Source organism: Ixodes scapularis, unplaced genomic scaffold (assembly GCF_016920785.2).
Source record: "Ixodes scapularis isolate PalLabHiFi unplaced genomic scaffold, ASM1692078v2 PGA_scaffold2__306_contigs__length_199485367, whole genome shotgun sequence".
NCBI classification, from domain to species: Eukaryota; Metazoa; Arthropoda; class Arachnida; order Ixodida; family Ixodidae; genus Ixodes; species Ixodes scapularis.
In genome coordinates this window covers 59,261,907-59,282,259 of record NW_024609857.1, presented here as the reverse complement: position 1 = coordinate 59,282,259, position 20,353 = coordinate 59,261,907, and positions in this window count along the sequence as shown.

Here is a 20,353-nt window from a genome sequence, read left to right as displayed (position 1 = left end):
GTGAGCGCGTGAAATGCAATCGGCAGAGATTTCCAAAGTGGAAAGGCCAGCGATAACTTTTGGTTCATTCTGAGTTCAAGTTTCTGAAGGACAATAAAAAAAAATAAAAGATTAGATCGTCTCGACGCGATCTAACTTCCATCTCATCTATACGAAAACGCAGTGAAAGAACGTCATCCTACACATGACCAATACCCTGCCACACCGCGCACAATTCTTGCTGAGCTTCGTTAAGCCAGGACGCTCCATTTTCCACCACCGCCAATCTTTCGTCAATAGCGCTTAACTTAGTTTCAATCGATGCTTGTTTTGTTTTTAACTAATTCACGGATGTAATCAAACTAGCCTGCCCTTCTTCACACTTGATCGAGTGCTTGTTCAGCTCTTGCAACAGTTGAAACATTGCATTAAATTGCTGAACCTGAGATTCACTCATTGGTCCGGGGTTCATTTCAATATCGCCAGACAGCAACAGTATTCTCAAGATATCAAAACACTTGCAAGCAACTAATGCAAGTGTTTTTGGGCATGGGAACACGAAAAGAAGGATGTCATCGGACTTCCTGGCATGCCGGGAAGGAATTGCACCAACCTGCACAAGTGCGAAGTAGTATAGGCGTTGGTCGACCGCATCTTGCTGTTGCTCCCATGCCCACTACACGGTCGAACGCTTTCGCGCTGGCTTATATCGATGCTCGATGATGTTGAGGACGTTGATAGCGAAGACTTGTCAATTTAGTACGGTTTGAAGAGCAAAAAGTCAGTGACGGTGCTCGAGAATCCATCGGCGTCACCCGCCTGACTCGGCACATACCAGGCAACGGACTCGGTTCTCGTGTTCACGGGCTGGAACGGAGCATGGCCGGACAAGGAATGCAGCACGGACAGAACCTGCACAAGTACGAAGCAGTAGGCGTTAGTCGACCGCATCTTGCTGTTGCTTCCATGTCCACTACACGGTCGAACGCTTTCGCGCTGGCTTATATCGATGCTCGATGATGTCGATGACGTTGATAGCGAAGACTTGCCAATCCAATACGGTTTGAAGATCAAAAAGTCGATGACGGTGCTCGGGAATCTATTGGCGTCACCCGCCTGACTCGGCACATGCCAGGCAACGGGTTCGGTTATCGTGTTCACGGGCTGGAACGGAGCATGGCCGGCCAAGGATTGCAGCAAGGGGAGAATCTGTACAAGTCGAAGCAGTAGGCGACTTGTAGACCTGTTTGCCATATTTGTATAATTTTCTTGCAAGTGTCTGCTAGATGTCGAATCAGTGTACCGGTCCACAAGCCTAGCCCACTGCTCTGATACAGCTTATAAAAGTGCCTTTTGTTTTATTTTTTTGCATGTAGAATTTTAAACCTTGAGATAACCCAAGGCGGATATTTAGATCGTTTAGAGCAACTTTTTGGAAGTAATAGGTCCATCCGTTTTTTAATAATCTGAGTTAAAGAATCAGTAGCGGTGTCTACGTTTCGTCTTTTATAACTGGCGACCAATCATAATCTTCAATAAACTCATCATCATATTTTTCTTGGAGGCCCCGGGGGAATTTTACAAGAAAGCGAACACTTAAAAACACACACAAATATTTAACAACAAAAACACGCTGCAATCTAGTATGGGTTGGAAAAAATAAGGTAATGGCTGCAGCCAATTTCTTAGTGTCAGGTATGGAAGCAATTACGCCAGGCAGTGCGTTCCAGTCGTCAATGGCCAATAGCAAAGTAAACATTTGGTGAAATCGGACCGAGTTTACAAGAATGGTCGAAACGAGGGAAAATGCGGAAAGGAGGCGATAGCAAACTTTGTCTGAGATGATTGTTGTAATAAAATATCCGACGAAGAAGAAAAAGACGAGACACCCTGCGGCAGTGAGAAAGTGTGTCCAGGTTCGCTGATTGACGAGATCCTGATATAGTAGCATAAGGGGAATAGTCGGAATAAATAAAACGGAAGGCTCTGCTTTGAATGGATTCCAGGTTGTTAGTTAGGTATACCTGCCACGGTGAGCATATGGAAGAAGCGAATTCTAGTTTTCTTTGACCAGGGTAGTATAAAATAGTTGCTTGTATCGGGGATAATTCCCTGGCGGGTACTTTGATCTTCCGAAACGTCGTAGGTAACACAACAGGTGGGGTGGGAAACATTAGGACGCACTGGCAAATCAGTGACAGCCTCAATACCTTGAATAAAAGTGTTTGGGGGGAAAATTTCAAAAACGTCCCCTACAGGGATATGATTGTATTGAAATAGTTCACTGAACTGTATAAAATCGAGAAGACGATCGACTTTCTTATTTGTTTGCAAGTTCGAATTGCTTGCGTTGTTAGACGACCAATCCATACCTGGGAGTTTAAAATCTCCGTAAATATAAACGCAATACTTGAAGAAAAAAAAATTAGTTTCAGAACTTTCTAGGCGATTACAACACTGGACGAAAAGAGGAGGAAAATAATAGTTCCCAATGAGATGGTTAAATCCGTCATTCATTAAGATTTTGGTCCGGACACATTCCTGGTAACTTTCTAAATCTGTCCTTCTGCAAGAAAAGTCACCGAGTCATCAACAGGGATTAAAACACCGCCACCATATTTATGGCTAGTTGATACGTAATCTCTCTCTTTTTGATAAGCGGTGTATGAGAAGACAAAATATAGATTGCTAGCGAATTCGTCGAACAACAAGGTCTCCGTTAAGCGTATTATATTATAACAGTCGGAGACAACGAGTAGCATAAATTTATCAGTTTTCACCGACTAAACACCACGTACAGCGATTGCGCGGCGATCGTGCACTTTTTTCTCTGCGCGACTGGTTTAGCCGGTGATATCAAACGCACAAAAGCGACGATCGCCATGACGGTGCACCTTTGGCACTGTCTGATTGGTTCCCTCGGACCGTAGCGCCAGCTGCCGTCGGACTTGAGTAAAACATAGCATACTTTGCCACAGAGCTCTCGCTAGGAAAGGAGGGAGCTATAGGCGAATGACGATACGAAAAATATGTTTACGCATAAAATAAAACCTGCGAGGCGACACTGAGCTTGACTGTCCAGTTGCCGAGTGTCCTGTGTCGTGTCCATTGCCGTATCCCAGTCTTCATCCTAGGTCTAAGTACGGTCTGAGTATATTTTTGCCATCGTCATTTGCCCAGCTCTCTCCCCAAACTACAGTAACTGCAGTGAATGGCTGTACGAGTGCTCCGCAAAAAAGTAGGCTGACGGGCATTAAAAAAAAAAGAGAAAATGTATAGTCTTTTATCCTTAAATTTCGTCGCCAACCAAGTGGATTCAATATGAAAACTACAAGCGACAAGAAAAAAAATACCTAGAAAAACTAGGAAAAAAATATGCGACACTGAGAGCCAAGTTACGTTTTCGCCCATACCGGAAGTTTCATAATTCAAGATGGCGACGGCACCTTTCTAGTCCTCATCACCCGTCTAGAAAATGCCGAGTCACTGAGCTGTGGGCGCATGCGCGGCGTCTGATTTTCCGCAGAAGAGGGCTACTGAGCATGCTCAGCTACAGCCCACAACGATGGCCGCTCAGAGAAGTGGATTATTGGAATGGTCACTTCCTAACGAGACATCCGCGCAAATCGGCGAGCTGTTCGGAGACTATATTGAAATTTTTCTTCCCGAACTTTGCGTTTTTTTTTGTTTTTTTTTTTTGTTTCTTTGCGACATAATTTCTTTTGGATCGGTGGATGTGGACGTCCTGTGGGGAAGTATGCATCAACGGAAATATACCACGAGCCAAGAGGTCGATCCGATTGAATATAATCACCCTGTCTTTTAACTTCCCTTTAAAATTAATTTTTAGCGTTCATGTTAACGCCGGAACCACCAAAAAATAAAAAGAAAAGCTCGATTGTGGAAACCAGTTGCCAACGCGTCGCTCAGCAGATGTGTCGGCTGAATGTAAATTTCGACGACCTGTTGCGTTCTAGCAAGTCCAAACAGCTTTTGACCCCCACTTGAACCTCTGTTGGCCCCCTCACTGGATTCGTCAATCGTTCCAAATGTCTAAATACCATTTGCGGGTCCTCAAGGATAATGAATGATGATGATGATTATGCTAATGAAGATAATGATGGTGATGATGATTGTGTTCGCCGCATATTTTACGGGAACAGAGCTACGCATTGAAATTTCAACCATCAATAGAATACGCAATAAAAAATAATAAAAAAAGCATTGGAAACATTAGTAGGCAGGTGAGCTGGTTGTTAATCAACATACTGAAATTCGAAACGGAATCAAAAAGCAGTACAAATCACAACGTCTTGGATTTCGTCTTGGATTTCAACATGTTGATTAACAACGCAAGAGCGAGCTACGTGCTAGCGTCGATTTTGTTCAGATCCCTTTCAGTGTGTTTCGCGATCGAAACCACCCTAAATATCCTTCCGCTTGTAATAGCGAATTCGGATCTTATAAAAATGAAAAAATAAATATTCGCAAAAACGAATGGAAAGGTGTGCTGCAAAGAATATTATTAGTTTATAAGAGAAATAATTTTAAGGATAACGATGGTGAGAAAGAGACAGAGAGAGAGAGAAAGAGAAAATGCTTGTTGGACAATATCACAAAAACTCGGTGCACCGCTTGTTTCTATCCACTGGACTTTTTTTTTTTTTTTTTTTTTTTTAGAGAAACTGCTATCCAAATGTACGAAATTCTCATACATTCATTAAATTGAACGCGAAAGTTTAATTGTTATTACCGAAACCGACGGGATAAAAATTAACGCTATATATATACATTCGCATATAAGTTTCTTTTACTCAAGCTCTTAGTTTCGGCTCATTCGCGCAAACTCGTCTCATTTTATTTGTCTTTCGAAATTCCGCTATCGTTAACATTTCCCTTCAATTACGAAACTGTGCCGAAAAAAAAAACGCAAAACAAAAATATATGCACATCAAAACATCACACACTGAAAAAAGACAAAAAAAAAAAAAACGTGGTGTCGCGCACTTATTGTAATTTTTATTAATTTACTTTTTCGCAACTACAGAAAAGGCAGCTATTTCAACAAATGTTTTAATTATTTTTATTTAAATTATACTTCAAGGACGCGATCCGCGGATCCAGCCGTTTATTCAATGGAACAAGTCGTGTGCCGCCCATTTTAATTGCGAACTGCCGAAAATATAACTATATATAAAAAAAAAAAAGCTTGAAAAGTATTTTCCGCTTTGAGGGCTTTTCTGATGAGTAGCGAAAGCATTTGACAAGTGGAAGCAAGAACGCATTTTTTCTTACTCCTAGAAATCCAATTTCACAGACTATCGCTTTGATAAACCCGTCATCGTCGTTGCCCCGCTCTTTCCACACAAGAGAGCCTAGATGTAAGAGAGGAGCAACTCAAACGAGGAGGAGTGTTTGCAACGTAATGGCGGACATCTTTCAATGAAGTCTAGTCGCAAGTGCGCACGCGCGTTGCGTTTCCGTGTGGCGAGGAGGATAGTGGGTAGGAAAGCCTGAGCAGAGCCTGAAAACGCTAGCGGATGATCGACGCTTCCGTCTCCTCCTCGTAGCTTGTGCCACAAACGCGGCCCAAAAACCACGTGACCACCGGTCGAGCAGTTGGAAAACCTCTAAAATCTAGGCACACGACTCCGCCTTTGTGTCTTCCCTCCACTTCGAGGGTAAGAAAAGAAGAAATAATGCCGCACGATGGTCATCTAGGATGCTGAAACGCTGCCGTCGTATTTTGAAAAATAAAGCGCCGCTCGCTTTGCTTTTAGTCTTGGAAAAAAAACAAAAAAACACCGCTCCCGGCGTCGCGGAAAGTTATTCGCGGAGATTTCATGTTTGTGGCCGTCGCCGCATTAGAAACGGCGGGTGCGGCATCTGAGCAGCGGAACTTTTAAACAGAACTTCGTTGGGAGAAAGGAAGGAAGAAAAACAAAAGGGAGTAGAGGAAAACAAGGAGAGAAAAGAAAGGGTGCAGAACATGGAGAGCAAAATAGAAGACAGGGTCAAAGTTTAATTTCTATCCTCGTCAGCGCATTTCATAATTAGAAATAGTGGATGTACGTTAACTCTTCGCGCAAGAGTTTGGAACGTGTCTTTGTTACATCGTTCTTTTTTTTTTTTTTTTCAAACCTTTTTTACGTCAGCTAGCGCGGGATAGACATTAATTTGAATATATTCTGGTTCTAACCGCTATGCCTTCTTACTGGGCGCCCAACACAAAAATAAATGCTTAAAAAAAAAAAACACAAATAATGTGAAATAAAAAAAAAAATGATCACCTAGAACCGCGTAAGCCGACGTTTTGGTAAGACTTGACTTTTTCGGGCAACAGAAGAAGGATCCCCGCAGCGTTGCCAGAATGGAAACTAGGCTCAGTTTGACAAAAAAAAATAATTAAATTTAATTAAGGTTTTACTTTTAATGTTTGCACAAGACGGCAGTGAAACTAGAGCAGTCAGTTTCCTACCTGTGGAAGCTCCCCTGCATTTGAACGTTCGTGAATTGGAGTTTTACGACATCGGACGCCGTTTCCAAGCCAAACTTTGCAATAACGTGCACATAAACAAAAAAAAAAAAAAAAAAGCTGTTCTCGGCAGGTTTTGTTTTTACGGAGTATCCTGTCACGGATGTAGGGAGCTTGCATTGTTCTCACGCGAATAAGTAATTATATGCACCGTTAGCTGCGTTCTGTGCATTTGTGCAGTCCTCGCTCGGCACACGCCACTTTGTTGCAGTCGGCGCCCTAGCCCGAGTGAACACGCGGCACAATTCTCTCGCGGCTATCGGGAGAAATTTAAACAATAGCTTCAGAGACGACGCGACAAGTGGAATACCCGTTATCACTCTTCTCGGACAAAAGATGCCTGCTTACTCGGTGCCACATCATAATAATAAAAAAAAAAGTATTAAAAAAAAGTGCGTAGTATAAGGTTTGCGTGAAGCAGTTTTTGCGAAGTTTGGTCAGAGAGCCTGGATTTCAGAGAGGGAGCAACTCGAACCATGCGAAGCGTTCGCAATTTAGCGGTGGGCACCTCCCGCGCAAGTAGGTTGCTCTTGCGCATGCGCGCGTTGCCGCGTGGCGAGGACCATAGCGGACAGAGAGTGGAGCAAGCTTGAAGACGGTTCCGGACGATCGACGCTTTATCCTCTTCGTCGCAGCTTGTATCGCAAACGCGGCCTATAAACCACGTGACCTCGATCGAGAAGTTGGAGGAAACACTCTAAAATCTAGGCACATTAAGCTTGGTTGTCAGGGGAAAGGAAATACACAAAGCAAAAACAACAACAACGAACGATCTTGAGCGTTTGAGACGCATTCGTCTTTGCTAAACAAACAAATGAATGACCTTCAAAGGTACAGTCATAGCTTAATTCGCCACATAAACGGAATCTGCGAGGTAGCTAACTTTCTGCAATTCAGTTCTCGAGTTGACAGCGAGTGCACTCCGTTTCAGGTTAAGCTCCGACCGCAGACAACACTACGACCCAATCAAGCAGCGCTGAAAGTGCATCGTCACGGCGCTAGTGGTCTCTGTGAGTTTGCTACCACCGGCTGAACCAATCAAGCAAACTGAATGTGTCCTGATCCCGCGCTTTCGTTCATGCGAAAGCGTTAACTGTCCCATAGAGCGAAGCCGGCGTTCTCTGTAACCGTCCGTAGCAGAAAAATGGCACCTACAAGAAGAATTCCCGTTGGCTGGGTGGGACGCGTCATATGAGATGCTTAGTCACGGAAGCCGGTTGAGCGCTCAAGGTCAAAGCGGACGCGCCTCAGAAATAAAACACAGAGAAAAGCACAGCAACGCAGATGCATCGTCACGGAAGCCGTGGAGCCGGAGGTGGCGCCGCGCCTGCGCACTGGGGGAGCGTGATGTCACCGCCGGCGCGCCATGCGAAACAGGAAAACGTGGCGTGCTGCTTGGAAGAATGCGCTGCGTGTAGGAATGCTTTCGCATTCCTGCACGTAAACAATCTGAAAAATTCCTGCCGAATTTTTTTTTTTCTTTTCAAGGCGTGATGGTTTAGCTGGGGATATGAAACACACAACAACGACGAATGCCGTGACGATGCACTTTTGGCGGACGTAATGTGAATTGGAGTATACATCTTCGCTGTTTCGTAGATACGTTTTTTTGCTGTCATTCTCAGTCACGTGGGCTCCGTATCTGGTATGCGGGACCAAAAAATAATAAAACATCTCAACCTGGAATATGCGAGAAAATACACGTGAGGCAAAAACAAGAATATGTGACAATAACTCATTTTTCGTAAACAGCTTCCAGCGGCGTGGAGACATAAAAGCAATGTTTTATCGCATACCAGAACTGACGACATTCAAGATGGCTGTTATGAAAAAAGTTGACTTTGGTATAGATGTAAGCAAACCCCCAAGATGCAACACTAAAGGAAAAGTTTAGGCAGATACGGAATAGAGTGACGGCGAAGATTAGACTAGCAAAAAAGAAATTTCATGTGACACAACTCCGAAATTGCGGGAAAAACCTAAAGAAAACGTGGAATATTGTAAATCAAATAATGGGAAAACCACCTAAACACAGCGTTGACGAATGTATAAAGAAAAAATTTGGAGTCACCGATTACTCTACCCTCACTAACAATTTCAATAATTACTTCGCTAAAGTTGTACAATATTTTCGTGGGCTAGTAAACAATACCACAGAGACTGCAAAGCCTCTGTTGAATGTACCGAACTCGGCATGCCTACCGCTGATGACATATACAAATCTAGAACATATAATGAACAGTATGTCAATCGTAAAGACAGCGGGATATGATTAGGGTTGTTCACTTTCGGGTAAAACCCGATTTTACCCGATTTTTACACCCTGAACATGTTTCAGAAGAATCGGGTTAAACCCGATTTCTCCCCAAGTTCTAATACCACGACCTATTTCTTTTTACTCTGCGCGGAGTTCGCGCTGCACACACGCTATCTACCCTACCTCGGGACAACAGTGACCTATAGTTCCTTTCGCAAACTGCGTGCAGCACTGTGGGCGCCTACACTGCTCTCAACCAACCGCCCAACTCACCGTGACAGTCTACGGAGGCCGGCTGAGGAAAAGCGACAATAGGCGTTGGGGCCTCGGAGGGACATTTCCGTCCACCCGCTGTGCAGGTGGAACCGTCTCGGCACGCCATGTAGCTTTGGCTCTGATACACGCAGCTAGTGAAATGCACTATCAATACCCCTTCGACCGCTGTTAGGTGTCGACGCCCAGCAAGGTCTCTGGGGTAGCATGGCCATCTCGCTGGCGTCTGACCTTTCTCACGAACAACGTCCGTGTCAGTCAGTCGCGTAAACATATCGGGAAAACTTAACAGGTTTATTGCATAGTGCTCGAAGAACCGTCCCTCGAACGGTCGGGGTTTTTGTCGACATCTGAGGGAGAGGAGGATTCCGTGGGCGATGCTTCCCTTGAAGCGACAGACGGCAATCGGAGCTAGAAAACCCTGATGTCCCTAATTTTAACGTATTAGGGTTAGGTAGCTTGTAGCACAATTCAATAAAAAAAAAAAAAAAAAAACTTTCTTACTTTTACTGAGTACATTTGTAAATTTAACCCGAAAAAAACCCGAATTTCGAAAGGTTTTCACAAAAAAAAAAAAACGATTTCTCCCCGATTATCAGCTTGAAAGATAGCACCCGATTTTTACCCCCCGAATTAAAAAAAAAAAAAGTAAATCCCGAAAACGAAAAACCCTAGATATGATTAAATAAGACCACGAGATATAAAAGTAAACTATAACAACTTAAAACATGTTCTGCTAGCGGTAATAAATGGAATATTGGAGACAGGAATTATACCGGATAACCTTGAAGTTGCGATAGTCCGGCCTATTTATAAAAAAGGAGGGAAAAAGGAATTAGGCAACTAAAGGCCCATCGCACTCATATCCGTTATCTCTCAGATAATGAAAAAATTTCATCAAAATTAATTGGGGGCTAGTCGGTTGAACATCTAGACGGCGGTTTAAAAAGCGCAAAGGACTAAGAAGAGAAGGAGGGGACAGGAAAGAGCGCTCTGTCCTGTCCTTTCCTTCTCTTCTTAGTCCTTTGCGCTGTTTAAACAATCGTCTAGATGGAAAATTTGTTTAAAAAATCATGGCCTCCTTTTGTGTCAAATATTCAATAACTATCAACGCCCAGCATGGCTTTCGGCAACCATTAAGTACTACGACTTTACTTGAAGACATGACAGATTACATGAATGAAAAAATAGATTCTAATAATGTAGTACTTCCAATATTCCTTGACCTGGCAAAGGCATTTGACACAATTGACCCATCCTATATCACTACGTAAATTAGAAAACCTTGGCTTTCGGGGGCATTTCCTAGACTTGTTTAAAAATTACTTTTCCAACCGGGCTCAACGAGTTAAAAAATGCATCAGTGACGCTGTGCACACAACTTGTGGTGTGCCTCAGGGATCTGTTTTAGGCCTTATACTTTTTAACATCAACATGAACGATCTAGCCTTATTACCTCTGAAATCTAACCTCTATCAATACCACCGGAAAGAGTTGAGCACGTTGGTTACACATATTTAGGAGACACCAGCTGAACAACCCAAGCACACAAATGTAAGAAGGACGAGAGAGACGCATTCAACCGCTGGACTACCAACTGAAATTTAATGAAACACTTCATCTTCATCGACAGGCTAGGATCAATCATACCTAGCTTGCTTCACTTCTTCCTCTTTTTCCTCATTATTAAACTAAGGCATCTTCCTCGTCTGTCTACTTGTGGGCGGTACTTCCCCTCGCAAGAACGTTCTCTCTTCTCTGGTTAATGTCACAGAGGGTGAACTAACACAGATGTCCCCTTTCTCTTGTATGTTTAAAGCTTCTAAAACCTCCCGTGCAAACCGGTTTCGATGGTGCCCCATGACGGTAACTTTGTCTAGGTTCGCCTTGCACTTGCAGTCGCGGCAATGTAGGGCTAAGTGACCTGCTGCCGTCAAGGTCTTCAAGCTATTGGCATGTTCCCGAGTCCTATCATTTATACAACGCCCGGTCTGGCCGATGTAACAGCGGCCGCATGTCAAGCCCTCCCACGTCTGAGCTTCGGACCGACCGTACAAGAACTGAGAGGCAAAGATCTTAAACTTTGCCTTTCCGACAAGGAAGGAGGATTTGTGGTTCTTGACTCAGGGGCTTTTGGAGAGAAAGCTCTTCAAGCCATGGACAAGAATTTCGTTCCGGTGGATGTCAATAGAACTAAAGTAACAAAAAGAGCCATTCTCACGATACTAGAGAAAAATCATCAAGGGGGTTTGTGCTCCAAGATCAAGGCAGCCAAGATTGACCAGTTAACGGTGTTCTTCTCCGTCAAAACGCACAAAGAGGGAAGTCCGTTCCGGGCAATTATTTCGGAGAGGAACACGTGGCAAGCTTGCGTGTCCAAATTTCTCACCGAAAAGATCAACCTTGTTTTGATGCAAGACCCTTTCCGGATTTCCAATTCTGAAAATGTGATTTCTTTTCTTAAAGAAAAAGGGAACATCATCGTTTCTGGGTTTTCCGTGGACGTTCAAGATATGTACTACTCCATCCCGCATGCACGCCTACTACAAGTTCTTCGGTCAAACATAGAAGATCTAGACCTCACGTCATTCCAGAATGCGGCAGGGATGCAAGTAGATACCTTCTTAGAACTTTTGGGCTATTACCTATCAGCCACGGTGGTAGCCTACCAAGATCGCCACTACGTGCAGAGAAGCGGCGTATGCATAGGATCCAAAGTGGCCCCACATCTGTGTGAAGTTTTTCTCGGAGCGTGCGGGCGTGCCATCCAAGAAAGTATTAAAGATCCAAGAATCGCGGCGATATTTAGGTATGTCGATGATTTCCTCATTTTATGCACTACAGAAGTTGACGATCATATCGACGGGTGCCTCAACAACATCCTGAGGAGTTTTCAGCACTCATGTATGGGGCTCACTTTCACGCATGAGCTTCCAGAGAGGAAAATCATCAAGTTTCTGGATTTGGTCTTGGAGTTCAGAGCAGAACACGTTTGCTGGAGATACCAAGCCCGTTCAGGCAAAGGGTTTCTCCCCTTCTCGTCGCAGCATTCAAAAACTGTTAAGCAGGCGGTAGCTTTCACAGCCCTGTTTTCTAGCCTGAAGAAATCCTGTGAGCATCAGCTCTCCCGAAGCTTTGAGTTGCAAATATCCAGACTCGAAGACGCGGGCTACCCGCGACATGTAATTGCCTCCGTGTGCGAAAGAATTTGCCGCACCATCAAGACGACTTGCGGACGCAACGACCCTTCCACACAGCAAAAGAAGAAAAGTAGACCGTTTGTGGTTGTTCCATATATTCATGGGATTACGCATAGGTTAAAAAAGATGGCCAATCGACATGAGGTACAAGTGCTGTGTTCGGCGCCCAATAAGGCCTATTCGTTGTGCCGCAGGGTTAATCAAGGGCAAACCAGCAACAGCAAGGTTTGTGGCACCAATCACAGGACGGTTTATGCCCAGTGCGACAAGGAGGTTATATACCACATACCCCTGACATGCGGCCGCTGTTACATCGGCCAGACCGGGCGTTGTATAAATGATAGGACTCGGGAACATGCCAATAGCTTGAAGACCTTGACGGCAGCAGGTCACTTAGCCCTACATTGCCGCGACTGCAAGTGCAAGGCGAACCTAGACAAAGTTACCGTCATGGGGCACCATCGAAACCGGTTTGCACGCGAGGTTTTAGAAGCTTTAAACATACAAGAGAAAGGGGACATCTGTGTTAGTTCACCCTCTGTGACATTAACCAGAGAAGAGAGAACGTTCTTGCGAGGGGAAGTACCGCCCACAAGTAGACAGACGAGGAAGATGCCTTAGTTTAATAATGAGGAAAAAGAGGAAGAAGTGAAGCAAGCTAGGTATGATTGATCCTGGCTTGTCGATGAAGATGAAGTGTTTCATTAAATTTCAGTTGGTAGTCCAGCGGTTGAATGCGTCTCTCTCGTCCTTCTTACATTTGTGTGCTTGGGTTGTTCAGCTGGTGTCTCCTAAATAAATAACTCTATCAATACGCTGACGATACTGCATTAGTCCTGGCAAATAAAAATTATGATACGGCAGTCAAAATCATGCAGAGTGACATCAATGAAGTAATGAACTGGCTTTCTAAAAGCTCTATATTTGTCAACATTAAAAAAAAAAACAAAAAAACTAATGTGCTTTCGAACGCACCCAAAGGCGTATTAACCTTAATAAAAACATCTTTTAGCATACAAGTCAATGCACCCAGGGCAGTTGTACGCCACTTTCATATACCAAGCACGCAACATATCTAGGCATGGTTTTTTGGCTAGCATCTCTCCTAGAATTCCCAGGTACAGCATCTAATAAATCACTTACCAACAATATCATTCTATTAATACAGATTGCGCAACGCCGCGGATATTATAGTCTAAGACGATTAATTTATCAAATGTTAGCAGAGTCAAAACTAAGATATGAAATTAATATCTATGCATCCTGCTCCAACTACAAAAACAAAGAATAAACAAGTTAATGAAAAGGATGGTGCGGAACATCGCGTATGGAACCAAACTTGAAAATATGGTGTTTGAAGATCAGCTGTCAGAACTTGACCTATTGACAGTAAATAAACTGTGAAAATTTGTCATTCTAACGAATCCTTACTTCACATCCAAGTTCAAAATAAATACCACCAAAACAAAGACAACTGAGAAAAACGGAAAAGTATCAGATAACAAAAATATATACTAACTATGGAACTAGGCTCCGTAAATTTTATGTGCCCACATATCTCAACCAACTTCCTGAAAGTTTACACACTCTCGACTCGCTAAAATCTGTAAAAAAGGAAATGAGGAAATGCATACAGGAGACTGAAGGTTAACTACGTTCTCGTAAACTCATCCTTTTTTCTTCTTTTTTTCTACTGCTTATTTTTGCTTAGTACAAGATTCACATGGAAGTGAAATCTTCATGCATGCGTTCCCCAATTCCCTGAGTGCAATATTACAATCACTTGTACATTTCCACCAGATACCTTGACCAAATGTGTTGGTTTTTTGGTTGCCATTGTGCATTTTCCTTTTGCGATACCTTATACTCGCTTTCGTCGCCTGGGTATCACGACTGCTCTTTTGTTGTTTGGGAGTATTTGGCACATGCTATTTCCTTAGTACTGTAGACGTGATGTCTAAATTGTAACGAATATATTTTGTCTTTGTTTTGTTTCCTTTGTGCTTCATCACTGAATAGATAGTTGACGGAAATGTTTGTAGGATTGTAAAAACTGTGTACCCGTGTAAAACTATTGTTTCAGTGGACTGCCCGTTCTCACGCACAAGCACACAAGTGCTTTTGTGAGACGTTTTCTTTTTGTGCCATGATGCGGATCTGTGAATCAACTATTATTATTATTAAAAAAAAAAAAAAAATCTTGGGGAAAAGGTGTATAGACCTTTTTATTTATTTATTTATTTATTTCAATACCCTCAGGGCCCAGAGGGCATTACAGAGGGGGTGGACAAGAACAACAACAATGCAAAAACATAAAAAAGCAAAGCAAAGGCCAACAATGCACTTCTGCTAGAGAGAAGAAAAGATCAGCCTAATATGTATTAGCAAAAATGATTAACTAATGCAGCTCTAAATAAATCAACTGATGATATGTTTACAAAAGATGCGGGAAGGTGGTTCCAATCGGAGGACGTTCGAGGAATGTAGGAGTCAATGTATGCCGAGGTTTTGCAAAGAGGTATGCCGACTTTGAAGCGATGATCGATGCGGGGAGAAATGAAAGATGGGCTCAGAAGTAGTTTGTTCTTCAGCGAGGCGTTAGAATGATACATTTTGAAAAACAGACATAGGCGTGATATTTTTCGTCGTAGTGAAAGAAGAGGCAGAGATAGAGTTGATTTCATAGATGATACACTAGCAGTGCGGTGATAATTGCAGAAAATGAAACGCACCGCACGATTTTGCATGGCTTCAATGTTATTCATGAGCGTCGTTTGGCCGGGATCCCAGATTGCTGCAGCATACTCGAGCTTTGAGCGAACTAGAGTTTTGTATAAAATTAGTTTGAGGGACATAGGGACTGAAGAGAAGTTTCTTTTGAGATACCCAAGCATAGAGTTAGCATTAGCGATAATGTGATCAGTATGAGCTTTCCATGACATGTTAGAAGTAATATGTACGCCAAGATATTTATAAGAAGACACAAACTGCAGAGGAGTGTTACAAATTGAGTATGACGATGGGGTCTTGATACCACGAGAGACACTCATAGCTTTACATTTATTAGTATTAAGAGACATCTGGCAAAGGTTACACCAGTCGGATACCACGCATAGGTCATCTTGGAGAAGTGTGGTATCAGAATCGTTAGTAATTTCACGGTAGATTACACAGTCGTCGGCGAATAAACAAATGGATGATGATACACACATGGGTAGGTCATTTATATAAATAAGAAACAAAAGGGGCCCTAAAACGGACCCTTGGGGAACACCAGATATAATGGGACTGAGAGAGGACTTAGCTTCATTGGTAGTAACAAATTGAGAACGATCAGTTAAAAAACATTTAATCCATGACAAAACATTCGGGTCTATCTTAAGTTTACTAAGTTTATAAAATAGGAGTTTGTGAGAAACTTTATCGAACGCTTTGCAAAATTCGAGGAAGACGCAGTCAACCCGGGATCCACGGTCAAGAATGGAAAGGAGGTCATTAGTGAAAGTTAAAAGTTGAGTTTCACAGGACAGTGATTCGCGGAAGCCCTGTTGTGAAGGCGAAAAAAAAAAAGAATTCGATTCTAAGAAATTCACCAGATGAGAGTAAATGATGTGCTCTAAAAGTTCACAGGGCGTGCTGGTTAAGGAAATGGGTCGATAGTTAAGAGGACTATGTTTGTCACCTGTCTTGTGAAGCGGAACCACCTTCCCTATTTTCCAGTCACTTGGCATGACACCAAGGCTAAGGGATTGTTCAAAAATTTTAACAAGATAAACGGAGATGTATATTTTAGTATGCTTTATAAATTTAGGGGTAATATTGTCAATGCCACAAGAAGAAGATATTTTCAAATTGTCGATAAGTTTAACAATTCCGTCATAATCAAGTATAAGACGATCCATGGGGAAAAAATCATAATCTGGATACATAGGAAAACATGACCCAACGTCACTGGAGAATGCCTTAACAAACATATCATTTAAAACAAAGGCACACTGCTCTCTCGGAATGTCGATGCCACCGACCCCAGTAAGCGTAATATCAGTCCTCTTTGGTCCGTTTACGACACTCCAAAATTGTTTAATACTATTGGATAGCATAGAAGGTAGAGTTACATTAAAAAAGATTCTCTTGTCTTCATTGATGGCTGCCTTATAAGCATTTGCGGCTGTTTTATAAGCTACCCAATGCTTATCACAACCAGACGATTTCGCAGTGCGGAAAAGGCGTTTTTTCTTGTTAGAAAGACGTTTAAGTTTGACGTTAAACCAAGGTGACGATACGTTAGAAACAATGAGCCTGCATGGAATGAAAGAGGTAATTAAAGAGTTTATCTTGTCCTTAAACAAATCCCAGTTAACTTCAACGGAACGTTCAGAAAAATCAAGTAGGCACTCATCAAGGTTGCCCGCTAAGTTTACTCTCGTCCACAGCCATCTAATAGACGTATCCAAGATAGGCGACAGAAAGAGAGAAAAAAAACAACATTTCAGCCAGTGAATAGTAAAAAAAGAAAGGACGTTTACAAATCGTTGTAATGCTCAACTAGAGCGCAGCTCATGCGGAGGAGGAGGAGAGGGTACGGAGGGGAGGATATGCCCTTCCTCCTCCTCCTCCCCTCCTTTCCAGCTCATTCTCCTTTTCCCCGTTAAATTTCACCGTTAAATTTTTATCTAAATTTAGCGGGGAAATATTTCCTTAAATTTAGCCGCAAAATTTCTCGGCTATATTTAGCGGGGAAATTGACGTCGCGTGACCTCAACACCAATTCAGTTTCCCCGCTAAATATAGCGGCGAAATTGACGTCACATGACTTCGTGTCACGTCACCCATGAACAAACTCAGTTTCTCCGCTAGAGCGGGAAAATCGACGTCACGTGACCTCAACACCATTCGATTTCCCGCTAAATTTAGCGGAGCGGTTACGCCGACGCCGACGGCGACGCCGCTCAACGCAAAAACAAGCGCCTCAAAACTGCGCTCTAAAAAAAAAAAAAAAAAATAGAGGGGAGGCAAAACGAGAATGTATGATGGTTACGCTTATATCCTAAATGTCTTCTACTGGCGTGGCGACGGCAAAACAATGTTTTCGGCCATACTGGAAGTGATGAACACCTTTCCAGCGCTTATCACCCGGGCTAAAATTCAGAGTCAGTGAGCGGTGGGCGCATGCACCGCGCCTGATATGCCACGCAACAGGGCAACAGCGCATGCTCAGAATGCGTCCCACAGCCCTGCGGATAAAAATGGCAGCGCCCAGAAGACGATTTTTAGAAATGTCTATGAAACGATTTTTTCGCGTTCACGAGACTCGGCATGCATCCGCGCCGTACGTAACAACCATGCGTCAGCTTTTCTCTCCGCGTCTCCAAGAGCGTTTACTCCCTCGATTCTTCAGAGCCGTGAACGAGCGTTTATCTTCACCACGCGCTGGGGTTGGAAATGGACAGGGCACTTCTGTACTTTGCACGTTGCAAAGGCTGAACTCCGGATATGCGGCTAACAGTCGACGAACTTCGCCGGCTGAAGGCACGTTCGCTTTGCACGCGGTGCAAGAGTCGCCGTTCTGACGTGTATAGCGAACGGTGCCGGACGGAGTTCGTCGCTTTTTCACTGCATATTCGGCGCTTAATGGGCCTTTACAGGTCGGCTATTCTCGTCACTGCCACTGCTTGCATCGCTGTATAGTGTAAATACACAAAAGCAATTCAATCCAAAAAAAAAAGTGGCAAAAAAAAAGAAAAGAAAGAAATTAGCGATATTACCAAGTGCACAGCGCGTTCTGCCGCACACAAACAATAATTATCGGTTTATCGTAAAAGAAAGATCTCGCAGAACTAAAACCGAAACCAAGCAACGAGCCAATTCGACGAAAGAATCAAACAGCCGCCACGTCCGCAAATGATTCCCGGTGCTCGCTTCTCGTCATAGCCAGTCACAACACGGCCAGTCAGCATGGCGTGGGCCGCGGCAAACAGCCGTGGCAGAGTGAAATTAATTACGGTGTCTGCAACCCCCTCCCCCGCGAGCGCCTTCACACCGTTCTCGGCCTTTCTCGTCGGAGCCGGCACACGGCGTGAAGAGGAGCACACACGCGAATCATTAATCAAGCCTTTCGGGGCTGGCCAGATTACGTACCAGCGAGTGTATATATCGAGTTAGCTTCGCTCCAGTTGCCGCGCGCTGCTGCGTTGAAGAAAAAGCGAACGCCGGTTGCAGGGAGGGAAGTTACGGGGATATCCCGAATTACGCCCTATCGCCCTGCAGAGCGACCTCCGCGATAAAGTGCGCGGACCGCGCTTGTATACGGTGTAGCCGGAGGCTTAGCGGCCATAAAATGCTTTCCAGCAGCCCTTCTTTCGGGGGTCACACGCACGAAAGGATTACAGAAATGCCGCTGCAACAATAGACTTTTTAGCAAACCGCATGCTAGAGCTGCGCTTTGCGCGGGAGCTCGTGCCGTTACTTTGAAGCTCAAGGATTTAGCACGTGCACGCTATATATAGGCCGCGGTGTAAGATACACTCTTTAGGTGAGGACACGGCGGGGCTGAACGTGTGGCGCGAGGAATCAGATAGTGTTCGTTCGACGGGTATCCGAAAGGCTGCATTATTCCGCGGCCATCGTGCCCGCGGCTGACAGTGTCGCCGGCGGCCAAACGGCGAAACTGTGTGACAGCGAAAAAAGTTATCTCGTTGCCATGACACCCCGGTACACCGTGGTCTTTCTGCACGAGCGACAACCTCGCTGGAGCTCTGCGCGTGTGGAGCACGAGGCGGCACGAGCCGTCTTTGCCGTGCCCACGGGTCGACGAGTCATCTGCCGGCGCCACTTGAAACCATAGTGCGAGAGAGAAAGAGAGAGAGTGAAAAGCGAACTTTATCTGCACTGCGTGAGGAGCGCGCTGTCCTCACCCGAAGAGTATTAGAGAGTTTTAGTAGATCGTTCCGATGCCTCCGATAGCCCCGATACCGATACTATGCATGCGCAAGGGAGGCGGTGGCGAAGTATCGGGATATCGTTATCGGAGTCATGGGAACGATCTACTAAAACTTTCTATTATCTTACACCATGATATAGGCCTGCTCTCCGCAGCGTATGTGGTCTACTAAAACTTTCTATTGAGTGGCATCACCACGCGATTGACCATTTCTACGCAAGTTATATCATGCCGACTTTTCGTCATAGTATTTCCGATGTTTCTGTTTTGTCTCTGACGAGGGTGAAACGTCACCATTTGGGCGAGACTTTATTGGACGGCGTGGCCGTCCAGAAATAAGGTGGAAGAAGCGCAACCTTAGCTGGGTAGCAAACATTCCGATTGCTCACCTTGAACACTTCCCAGTTTCAATTTCTTAACAGTGTATGGAAATCTCCCATGTAAGTTCTTTGCATGGTGCTATAAAACGATTATGAAACCAAAATCAATGGTGGATTAAAAAAAAAAAAAAAGAGAAGCGGTCGACCAAGGAAATCGAACGAAACAGTTGAACATGCGCGTGCGTCAGTTATTTTGTTACGCGAAAGAGGAGGTTTCAAGCTTAAGTTTGCATCGAACGGGCATTTTCGTGGCCACTATACATGACCGGGTGTACCGTCGTCCGTAATGAAGTTCGAATAAATATTCGGAACGTATATCGCATGCGTCCGCATAGAAATGTAGTTACGACAATGCAGTGATGTGATTGGCTCGAGTCATCTTCGCGGCGCTTTTTAGGGCAGCTCAATTAACTTTTGCAGCACGAACATTCACTTTATTTTCATTCATTTCGTCGTAAATACCGTGTTAAGGTTCGTCTGTCTCATATCCCAGCAATGTCATCAAGCCTGCAATCGCATGCAAGGCAGCCTCGGTATGACCAAGACCTGGCATCTACTTGGGCACCTGTTAGACCCTGATGCAGTCAAGGCCGAACATCGGCGCCAAATGACTAGGCTTATTCATCAGCGGAAGGATGACCCCGGATAAACTCCTCAGGGAACTCCAAGATCGATATATCGGCCCCCATGTCTTTACTATAGGGAACAGGTGGAATTTAGAGGCAAGCCCAACTCTGCCCTGGACGCCCCAATCTTGGAAGCTGAGATACGTGTAGCCATTCTAAAGCT